Source organism: Schistocerca americana, chromosome 3 (assembly GCF_021461395.2).
Source record: "Schistocerca americana isolate TAMUIC-IGC-003095 chromosome 3, iqSchAmer2.1, whole genome shotgun sequence".
NCBI classification, from domain to species: domain Eukaryota; kingdom Metazoa; phylum Arthropoda; class Insecta; order Orthoptera; family Acrididae; genus Schistocerca; species Schistocerca americana.
The window spans coordinates 828,879,878-828,892,210 of record NC_060121.1 but is presented as its reverse complement, the minus strand read 5'-3'; the positions used below and the strand labels follow the sequence as shown (position 1 = coordinate 828,892,210).

The following is a 12,333-nucleotide window of genomic DNA, read 5'->3' as shown; positions in this document are numbered from 1 at the left end:
GGCTGTATGCAGCAAATATAGAATACTACCCACTGCAACTTGTTTCATGTAATGTTTGTATATGTTATAAAAATATGCATAATATGTTAGGGATAATATTCAGGGGATATACAGTAAGATGCTATTGTGTCACCATGGAAATTCATGGTTAAAATAGTGTTTCAACATATTTGTTTTCTATTTCCTGTGGTTGTGTAAGTTTAACACTCCAATATGAAAACACTAATTTCATGATTTTAACCATTCTACTCAAGGAATATATTCTAATTTGGTTAAAAATGACTATTAATATCACCTCAAAATTGTTACAAGTAACATTCTATATCAATTCCACACTATTGATGAAAGCTGTTACAAAACTGTCTTGTTGCATGCTCAATAACTTGTTCTTCATAATTTTCAAAATAATCTGAAATAATAATGATAATTATTAACTACAATTTGGAAAAAGTGAAACACTGAGACCAAGAGATGTCTTCACAATGAACTTTATTCCACCGATATGATTAGCATTACAGACCTGTACATGCACTTTGACTGTGGAAATTCAGTATGGAGAAGCACCGACAAATGATGAAGTCAGAGCCACTAGATGTCATGCATGGAATCAAAGAGCACCTGAATATGCTGTTGGAGAATTCTCTGCATGCAGCTTGTAGATGCATCCACAAAGCATAAACTGTAGTTTGCAGGAGGACCTGGACAAACAAGCAGCTGACTGACCACATCCCAGACATGTTATGGAAACAAGCAGGCCTGGGAAGCAGTGGTACCTGCCACTCTTCAAAGAAGCCTTGTACATTCCTTGCCAAATGTGGCTGGGCATTGTCCCGCTGAAATGTGGAATGTGGAATGGCCTGCAGGAAGGGCAGTGCCTCAGGCTGTAAAACGTCCCTATGTAGCAGTAGTTGTTCAGATTGCCCTGAAGATGTAGAAGGCAAGACTTTATGATACAGGCAAAGGTGACCCAAACCATCACACTTGGCATTTGTCCACTATGCTGCTCAGCAATACAGTCTGCTTGATTGAATTCACCAAGGTTATGTAGAATGCGTATGCAGCCATCACTGTAGGAGAAGTAGAAGTAGGCTCATCCAAAAATAGCACATTTTGCCACTCAGCACACAAATGTTGGCATTCACATGCCCATTGCATTTTGTGTTGTTGGTGGGTTCTGATCAATGGGAACCAAAGCAATGGCATGAATGCCACAATCCCAGCCGGTGTCAAACCATCAATGCAGACATGTCTGCACCTGGTGGAGTGCTCCAACATCACACCAACACTGTGGACAAAGCTGTTCTGTCTGTTGTAATCAAATGGACAAGATGGTGGTCATCTTGCACTGTGGTCACATTGTGTAATTCAGTACCCTATCAGTGATGTGTACGGTTCTCTTCTCTCCATTGGTTCCACATCTGCCTCACTATTGAAACAGCATGCTCTGTACAAGCTGCAAAGTCATGGAATGACAGACCCATGCCCGGAGATGAATTATTCTGCCCCATTCGAATGCACTCAGATGCCAACATTCCACCCTGTGATGCTGGTGAAACATAGTGGCACTTGGTTACATGTTTCCACTTTATAAGATGGCTCTGCACTTAATGAGTATTGTGTAACACTGACCTGTCTTGTCACATAAAAGAAGGTGCTGTCACACCTATATGCATGCCACCTCTCTGCCATTTAAATCACTTATTATGGTTCTGCTATTCTACGCTTCCTCTTATAGTGGCACGTTGCAGACCACTTATTTTAACTGTTTCACTTTTTACAAACAGTAGTATATTATTGCAGCCTTCTAAAAATGAATCAGTAGCACACAGAGAGAAAAAAAGCTTGCATATGAATATAAATATCAGTTAATTAGTACCGTGAAATTGCTCTTCAACATTTCTCTAGCACATAATGTATACACTACAAACATTGTGACCAATAAAAAAGAGAGCCATGTAGAGGTATGAATTATTTATAATGTGTACATGTGAACTCATAAAACTATATTTCACTGTTTATCTCTGGGCCTTGTCACAAGCTCTAATTAAAAGCTAAGTCCTCTTCTGCTGTTTGGTGCTTTAATTCAAAAGACAAGACTCTTAATTTTTTTCTAGAAATTATATATTATCATATGCAATGTAGTTCTGACAAAGACCAGTATTCATATTCTGAAAATCTGAGGCACTCTCATATTATGACAGCACATTGGGCTAGGAACTGTGTCATACCTGCAAATATGTAACTCTCAATTGTTACAGATCAATCTGATGAGTTTTAGTGACCATATGTACTTACAATATTCTGAAAGCTGATTTGTTAAATTTGTTTTATTCCAATTTCAAATTTAAGTCACTTTTAATCAGTGTATGTTAGCATGTTGGCACTAACAACTGAAAAATCCTTTTACTGTGAAAGCTGTGTTGGTTAAGCTGCCTCACCCCTCCCCTGAACACATTATTTGATTATGTCTGCATCTGAACTATTTATTGTGAGGAGTGTGGAGAATTTATCTCTCTCAAAGGAGCACAGTTTCCTGAGGTTTCCCTCCCTCTCTCTCTCCTCTTCAAAGATTCAATGTTTCCAATGAAACTGTCCAATCACAAGGGCAATAAGCAATGGAAGCGGTTGCTGTAATTTTATCTGTACCGAACTGAGAGTATTCTGGAAGCAAAACACTTGCTGCAAAGATGCAGGTGAGCTTTAATGTGTCTAGATAATTCAATGATAACAGCACAATTCTTTCATCATTCCAGGCTCAGGTGCCAAACTGATGCAGGTACTAAGAAGTAGTCTTCAGTGAGGCCATGCAAAAGACAAGACTATGTTGTAATCACATTATTACATTATTCTCTATTGATTAGAGCCAACACAGGCAAAGGATTTAATCTTATTTCAGTAAATTGTAGTTTATTATTGGGTAAGAAACTTAATACACATAGTCACTTCTTAATGAAACCAGAAATAAATAATACTAAAAATCAAGGACCTGAACTGTTAATATGGCTTAAACAACAACCATAGCAGAAAAAAATGACTTAAAAGAAAGGCATTGGTAGTGAACAACTTGATCAAGTCACATGAAGATTATATAAAACTACTGAACAATCAGAATATGAGGTTTACGAGAGACAAACAATGGCCGTGTATAGGTAAGCAGCTAAAGCTTGAGTAATGCTGAGAACTTGATGGAGTATGGAAATATTTTGTAGCCACTCAGGCATTGATCACACAGGTATTATGAAGGATATATTATTTGCTGCCAGTTTAAGTACACAGGAGAAAAGGTTTATAAGCAGAAGATGTGGTTAGAAAATGAATGTTAGTCGAATGTTTCCAAGTTCTTTTCACTTGGAAAATGACATGGTTAATAGAGAAAAAGATATGAATGGAGAGATTAAATTCATGAGTAAATCAGAGTCATTTTCAGATTATCTATTCCGGAGTTAGTGGGGCAGGTAATTTGTATGTGATCTTTAAGTTAGTGATGCAGGAAATAGTGGAAGATATAAGCATGTAGTTGTGCCTGGGCTTGAAGTATTCATGCCACAGGCTAATAGTGGCAGTTGTATTGTTCAGCACTTATTTTTATTGGATAAATGTGAGCCTATATGCATCTAAAGAAATATTCATCTTAATTTCTGGTATGTGAGGGTTGGGTGTCCTGGTTCATTGATGGTATCTTCATGATCTGATCTCAGACCACATCCTTCAGAAGGGCTATGGTCATCTATCATCACATCCTGAAATGAGGGACATCCTACCCAAGGCCTTTCCCACCCCTCCTAAAGTTGTGTCACATTGCCCACCCAACCTCCACAATGTTCTAGTCCATCCTTATGCCACTCCCAGTCCCAGCCCCTTGCTACCGTATTTACTCGAATCTAAGCCGCACTTTTTTCCGGTTTTTGTAATCCAAAAAACCACCTGCAGCTTAGAATCGAGTGCAACGCGGAAGTTCTGAAAAATGTTGGTAGGTGCAGCCACAACTAACTTCAGTCGTCGAATATATGTAGCGCTTCGCAGGCACAAAGATAAATACTGGCACCAAAACCTCTGCGTCAGTAAATAAATTTAAAAAAAGGCGGAAGACGAGCTTTTTTTCTCCGCCCTGAGTTACGACCACTGCATTTTCATACATTATCCAACGAAGTAAATACAGATTCCGTATTGTTCATCTTCGAATGTAACAGCATTTCAATGCACTACGAAAATCCGACTGGCAAGACCAACGAGTTAAAATTTAACTCGTTGGGCAAGACTGTTTGGGATGTTTCCCAATATGGCCAACTCTGCGTTCTGAATTTTGCCTACCTGTGAGAAGAGATGGTTGCTAATAGGAACTTTTATGAATTGTGAATCACATGCAGTATTCTCTCCACCATAATTAAATAATACGAATATAAACATTTTGCCATGTATTCTTTCGTGTTTGCTGCTACCTCATTTAAATCCCGGCTGCCTAATAAACTACGAAACTAGAGTGAGACAACAGCAAACGCGGAAGAATATACATATCATGTCTTGTTTATATTCGTATTATTCTTATGCCGAATAGTGATACAGTCAGAAATGAAGCACGGCAATTGATTAGATTTTTAAATCTAAGATGACTAATTTCTGTACAGAATGTAATGTACTAAAGAGGCATCTGCAAAGATTTTCAAACGGAGAAAAATTTTCACTAAACTCTCGTTCAGAACATCTTCTATCATACGCAGTCTATTATTTGGTTCTTGTTGATCATTATCAAAGAAAGCAGTCTCTTGCCATTGTTTCGCTAATGAGACGATTTCTCCCTTTTTTTTTAAATTGTAAGCGGCAGTAGCGCGCACAAAAGCAAGCCATGCCGCGAGCGGCGACAGGCCGTAAACACTCACTATCAGAATGCAACAAACAATGCATGACACAGTACAGTAATGCATTTTCAGCTTTGAGTAACGTAAACACCTATAACAAAGAGAACGGCACTTATCAGATCAAAGAAAAATAAGCAATCAATTCAAACCAGACGACGCACGTGAAAAAGGAAGGGTACCCGTATAAATACGGACGAAGCGCCTGACGCATAGCAACGGCTACCTGGTAAAGTTTAACTGCTAAGCTTACGACTCGAACCAAACTACTATAGCTGTATCGTCATTCATTCGACCTAAACTGTGTCTCATATTACAATGGACCAACTTTGTTTCGATTTAGAGGTGCGGCCTAAAACTTTTCTCTCCCCTTGAATTTCGAGTCTCAGATTTCAGGTGCGGCTTAGATTCGGGAAATTTTTTTTCCCTCGATTTCGAGTCTCATTTTTCAGGTGCGGCTTAGATTCGAGTGCGGCTTAAATTCGAGTAAATACGGTACAGGTATCCTTGTGGAACACCCAAGTGTGAGGCCTACCCAATCCACCCACCCAGCACTTCCTATTTCAATCCTGTCACAGGCCTATCCTACCTCATCAGAGGTAGGGCCACCTGTGAAGGCAGCCATGTCATATATCAGATCTGCTGAAACATTGCTCATCTGTTTGTATTGGTATGACTACCAACCAGCTGTCCACCAGGGTGAATGGCCTTTGCCAAACTGTGGCCAAAAGCAAAGTGGACCATCCTATAGCACAATATTCAGCAGAACATAGCACACTTGATTTCATTGGCTGCTTCATAACCCAAACCATCTGGAGCCTTCCCTCCATCATAATCTTTTCTGACCTGCTTGGATGGGAGTTATCTTTACAACACATTCTCCATGTCCAAAATCATCCAAGTCTCAACTTATGGTAACCTACTGTCCCCACACCCTTTACCCAACTTTTCCACCCCCTCTATACTGTTATTTCCCCCCAGTTTGCGTCCCCTCACCCTCATTGTGTGCTACCCTCTGCTGAAACACCCCTTTGGTCTTTCCCCCTTCTCTGATTGTCTCTTTTCCACTTCCTGTTTCCCACATATCCCCTCCCTCCCACACAGCCTCCTGAAGCTGTGCCTGTCAAGCTTGTCTGAACACCTCAAATCCCTGCAATCTCCACCAGGCAGTGCTGATTCCTGTTCCCCCACGCACTGTGTATTGTGTACGGTGTATTGAACTAGGGACCTAGAAATAACAGAGAGGCTTCATCCCACCATAGCCCTCAGTGGTTAACAACCCGGCAACAGGCCACAGCAGTCTACCTGCCACCCCACACCGAACCCAGGTTTATTGTGCAGTTCAGCCTTCAGTGGACCCCCTCCAGAACGTCTCATACCAGATGAGTGTACCCCAAATGTTTGTGTGGTAGAGTAATTATGGTGTATGCATATGTGGAGACAGTATCTGTTCAGCAATCACCGACAGTTTAACTGAGGCAGAATAAGGGAACCAGCCCACATTTGCCGAGGAAGATGGAAAACCACTTAAATGCCCATCCACAGGCTGGCTGGCACACCAGTCCTCGACACTAATCCGCCAGATTGATTTGTGCTGGGGACCAGCACACCTTCCCGCTCGAGAAGTAGTGCGTTAGACCACGCAGCTAGCTGGGTGGGCTCCCCCACCCATAATCTGCTATCCTTCCCCCTTCCTTTCCCCATTCTGGGTTGTTGCTCCCACTCAATAGCGTTCAGTTGCTGTCTGGCTGGAACAGCTGTAGATAGCAGTCATGTTTGTGTGAGATATACTTTTTTTATGTGAATCTGCGTGTGTTTTTCTTTTCTGAAAAAGGCTTTCATCAAAAGCTTATATGAACACTCTTTTATTGTACCTGCCTGCAACTCAACATGTTATCTTCACGATAAACATCAATCTGTTCGACTCATAATATTGTTCAGTTGTACATACTTTTAACTGTGTAGTGAGGTGTACTCTCCTACTTCAAGAGCTCATTCTCATAAGAGTGTCTACATGTTCATGTGAACATGTTTTTTGAGTGTACATTTATAACTTCCTTGTTTGGCATTGCCTTCCAAGTAAATGAACACTACTAGAGAATGACACAAGCTGTAACAAAGCTTCCATCGCTTTGTGCTCTTATAGCAATGGTTGTAAAGTATATGCTGCCCAACATTTCTTGGTAGACATGCTGACACTCGCCTTTCCTGCCAAGCTTTAAAATGTGACCCATCATGAAAATAAATAGCAGAAGCCTAGTTTTGATATTGTGGAAGAAAATGTACATCTCAGACTTTATCTTCTGTTTCACTGTGAACTGTACTGTATAATAAATTCCTTTACAAGTATGGCCAAATAAGAGTACAGGCTTTAGTCTTGATCTGGTGCTGACTTGTAATCTGACAGGAAGCTATGTTAGGGCTTAAACACCATGAATGAGTGAAATATTCAATCTGGAAGCTGGCTTTGGATTATAGCCAAACTTTTACCCACCATATTCCATAGGCTCAAAAAGATATGTGGAGTTCCAAAACTATGAGAGATTGACAGATTAAAGCTCACACATGCCTGCCTGAAAATGATTCAAACATTAGTCCACAAAGAGTGGACACTAACTACATGCAGATGATGTAATGGATTTGTATACATCCTCAGAAGGTGGAAAACTAATTTATGCAGGTAGTGCCACTGGCCCAGACACACCCCATGGGAAATTGTCACATGTGTTAGCTATGTAACCCAGTATTAATCTTGAACAATAGCCATTACCATGAATCAGCTGTTTGCTACTCTTCGGTTTGACTTCATTGGTTGTCTTCAAAGTGCTAGTGGGTTACTATGACTGGGTCTGCAAGGGACTTCTTTTATTGTAACCTGCTACAGACTGTCTGGCTTTCTACTTATGACAATAGTGAACTTATTTCATGAACTTGATTTGGAGAATTCTTTGTAACTATTGGTGGTTTGTTTATAAAAACCTTGTAGAACATCATTTCTGGGCCACACTTGTGCATTTGCCCTATCTCTGTTACCTACACTACAAGGCCATCATGTGGTAGCTGGGGGAAAGAGGTTTTTGTAGGCCTCAAGTTGATGAGCCAGTTTTTCACTAATTATCCTACATGGGTAATGACCTGTGTGTGTGTGTGTGTGAGGCCGGTACAAGGTTGAGGGTTTTACCCATGATGAATGACGTTTTCCAACACCTTTTGTAGAGAAAATTCAAGAATCCTTGATAGGAAGCAGTGCTCTACAGAAGTGCTACAAGCAGGTGCAGGAAATGACCAATAAAATGCCTCCATTCTGTTGCAGATTCTGATTGGCTGGAAGGCCTAAACATTAAATAATTTTATGGAACAATGTGGAGCTAATGAAATTGGAAGTCAGCAGACATCCCTCTTGGGAGTAGGTGACATTGTACTTGCTCTGAGATGGAGGTATTGTTCTAAAGTGTACGTCTAAAGTCAGTAGTTGGTAATTCTGAGTAGTCAACCAAGTTATTTTTTCACGATGGGAAGTCTACAAGCTTTTGAAAATGTGTTCCAGTGAGCCAATGAAATAGGCATTGTCTGTTTTTCTAGGCAAATGTTGCCATTTAGTGTGTGTGCAGATGCATGGTCGGCAGTGCCCTTACATCAGGTTGTTGAGCCAGTAGCTAACTGGGCAGTGATGTTTCCATGGATGAGACAGACTTGTCGAGTTTTAAGAGCAGCCACTAAATTCAATTGTTATATGCAAATTTAAGTGTGGTGTTTTTGTGTGACTTTTCTTATTGACTTTAAACAGTACTCCCATTTTGTTATCGTGAAGATTATTGGCAGAAGTTGCTCAGAGCCAGTTGAAGACAGTGTACATATTAAAGTCCAGTGATTTGATCCTGGAATCTTTCCAAAAGTGTTGGGATTACTACAGAGCTTTGACTATTGATACTGAAGTAGTGAGGAGTTCAACTATGTCTCACGGGTCAGAGCAAGAATGGCAACCCATATTTAGATCAATTTTATTTGGATAGCAGTGCAGAGTAATAATCCAGTTTCACAAATAAACATTTGTAATTAACCGTAGCACCACTAAACTTGGATCTGTCACATGGATGTCTAAAGGGGGGGGGGGGGGGGGCGGCGGAGGCAAAAATTGCCCTCACATTCTTTGCACATTTTAACATTTTTTTGTTTGTTTGTTTGTTTTGTTTTGATTATTTAATGAACTAGGAATTTCTTTACTAGGTTGCAACACACTTTCCAAAGTTATCAGGAACATTATAACATACACAAATACAATAAATTAAGTAATTAATATGAGAAATACTATAATATTTTTGTCATGAAACTAACACTTTCATTTACATCAGACTTACATTAAGAAATCATAAAAGAACATACAATAGCAAACCACAAATAAGAAAACAGAAAATCAAAGTCAGAAATTAGAATTGAGTTTTTCCTTCCTACTCACTTTCAATTTCACAACCTTTGCATATTATTATTTTTGCAGAATGAGTGGAACACACATAGACTACTTGGAACACCTGCAACAAACTTAGACACTTTTGTCATCTTGTCTTTTTCCTTTTTAGATTTTTTACTCTTCAAACAGATGTGACGTCTTCCTCCTGAATAAAACTCAACAGATTGAACAGTTGCAGAAATGCTGGGCAGCGTTTTCCTTAGAACACTTTCAATTGCAGAGATGACAGGCTTTTGTAAACCAATGATATTCTTTGCTCTCTCTTCCACATCTGGCCTAATGAGCTGTTGACCTAATTCTAGCAGATACAGCCTTCTTACATTATGCTTCTTCTTATTCCAGTTTGGGTTATTTATGATGAAAATTGTTCCAGCATTGAGACAGGCAATATCTATCAAGGTGAAAAAGAGAGATAATGACCACCTTCTCGTCCCTTGTTTTACTGAATGATGTCGTGTCATTTGATCAATCCTGTCCATGCCCCCTTTAGTCTCATTGTAGTAGAGATTGATGTTTGTCTGTTTTTTCTCTGTCGACTCAACCACCTTGTTATCATTGTGTTGTGCAGAAAGAAGTATGAGATTCTTAGTAGGCTTCAGTTTGGAGATGTATGAAACCAAGGTAACTGATGCATTGCCTGTTTTCGGATCTGTGAATAAGAACTTAGAGGAAACTAGCTCTTGACCCTATTTCTTCATTAGCTGTTCTGGTATGTGTTTTCTGTTACTCTTTGATTTTACCACCAAAGTTAACTTGTCATCATTGTAAAGCTCCTTGGCTAGGTCTAAGGATGTATAATAATGATCTGTTATTATATTTCTTCCACTTCCTGTCAGTGGATTCACTAGGCATCTAACAACTGGCTTTGTACTCTGTTCCTCGACAGGTTGTTCATCCTTCCCTTCATTTCTAGAACATACTGGGTGTGTGCATCTAATATCCTAATCAATATAATGGAAGGAAACATTCCACGTGGGAAAAATTATATATAAAAACAAAGATGAGGTGACTTACCGAACGAAAGCGCTGGCAGGTCGATAGACACACAAACAAACACAAACATACACACAAAATTCTAGCTTTCGCAACAAATGGTTGCTTCATCAGGAAAGAGGGAAGGAGAGGGAAAGACGAAAGGAAGTGGGTTTTAAGGGAGAGGGTAAGGAGTCATTCCAATCCCGGGAGCGGAAAGACTTACCTTAGGGGGAAAAAAGGACAGGTATACACTCGCACACACGCACATATCCATCCACACATACAGACACAAGCAGACATATTTAAAGACCCAGTCTGCTTGTGTCTGTATGTGTGGATGGATATGTGCGTGTGTGCGAGTGTATACCTGTCCTTTTTTCCCCCTAAGGTAAGTCTTTCCGCTCCCGGGATTGGAATGACTCCTTACCCTCTCCCTTAAAACCCACTTCCTTTCGTCTTTCCCTCTCCTTCCCTCTTTCCTGACGAAGCAACCATTTGTTGCGAAAGCTAGAATTTTGTGTGTATGTTTGTGTTTGTTTGTGTGTCTATCGACCTGCCAGCGCTTTTGTTCGGTAAGTCACCTCATCTTTGTTTTTATATATAATATCCTAATCAATATGCCATACTTCCCAGGATTGTCTTTCATAAAGACAAAGGGACATCTTCCTCAAAATAGGGAGAGCATTTCATTAATCTATAGATCTGCATTTGGTATGCAGTATTTCACAAACATTTCATCAATTTTGTCAAAAACTTCAGAAAGGGGGCAAAACTTATCCTGCTTTCATCTTTTGGTTCTTGTTTCTTTATCATCAAATCTAATCAGGGGCAGAAATTCTCCACATCGAATACAACTCATTGTAGCTATGTAGCTATTCTTTCCCAGTACGTCTGCAGCTCGTGGTCGTGCGGTAGCGTTCTCGCTTCCCACGCCCGGGTTCCCGGGTTCGATTCCCGGCGGCGTCAGGGATTTTCTTTGCCTCGTGATGACTGGGTGTTGTGTGCTGTCCTTAGGTTAGTTAGGTTTAAGTAGTTCTAAGTTCTAGGGGACTGATGACCATAGATGTTAAGTCCCATACTGCTCAGAGCCATTTGAACCATTTTTTTCCCCAGTACTTTCCCCCATAAGTCCTCAAGAGGCAGTCTAGTGTTTTATTTGTGCCCATGAGTATCAGAATACCAATGAAGGCATACATTTCTTCAATGGTTGTAAGTTTTAAGTTCTTATTATGAGCTTCTTGGTTTGTATAGTCCACGATAATCTTCATTATTTCAAGAGTTATAAACTTTTTGAAATATTTTAACACACTAGAGGTCAAGCCTTCACTATATTTTGTACTGACCTGCATACTTGGCTTGGAGGTGCAGTAATATATTCCCTACCACTTTTTGCTGTAACAGTAATGCTGGAAGCAGTTGCATGCTGTTCATCAGGGGATTAACTCTGTGAACTTGACTCATTTTCAATTGCTGTGTCACTATGGTATGTCACAACCATATCATCTTCTTCTGGATCACTTTCATCACCTTCACTTGCTTCATTTATTATAGCTGACACCTCTTCATATGTGAGAAACCTCTGATGCTGATGAGACGTTTTATTAGAACTGCGAGTAATGTACAACTGCTCAAACAACAAAAGAGATTTATTTCAAAATAACAATGGCAACACGATACAGCAATACCAACAGTCCGAAACTGCATTTCTTTCTGACATATTGTGATATATTTTAATGAGAAAAGTTGTCTCACCAATGTCTAAGGGGGTGGGGGAGGGGGAAACTGCCCGCACTTAAATTAAATATAATAGGCAGATTTAAATAGTTCACAAAATTATAAAACCATGAGAGCACATACTCTTAGATATTTTTTTACAACTACCTAAATTCTTACTTTTTCACTCCAACAAATAGATATATTACACAAATAAAACAAATACTGTGAGCAATTGGTGCTAGGGTTAAATCTGTAGAGCAGTACATTGCATAATTCATCTTTCATGCTGCACATCACCAAGAGAGCACGGATTCTAGTCAC

General features: G+C 39.8%; 1 protein-coding gene across 1 annotated transcript in view; it reads right to left on the bottom strand.

The window, feature by feature from the left end:
- Window positions 1–12,333, bottom strand: part of LOC124605202 (kazrin) — a 1,111,833-nt gene that overhangs the window by 149,061 nt on the left and 950,439 nt on the right. The gene's annotated exons all lie outside the window — the stretch shown is intronic.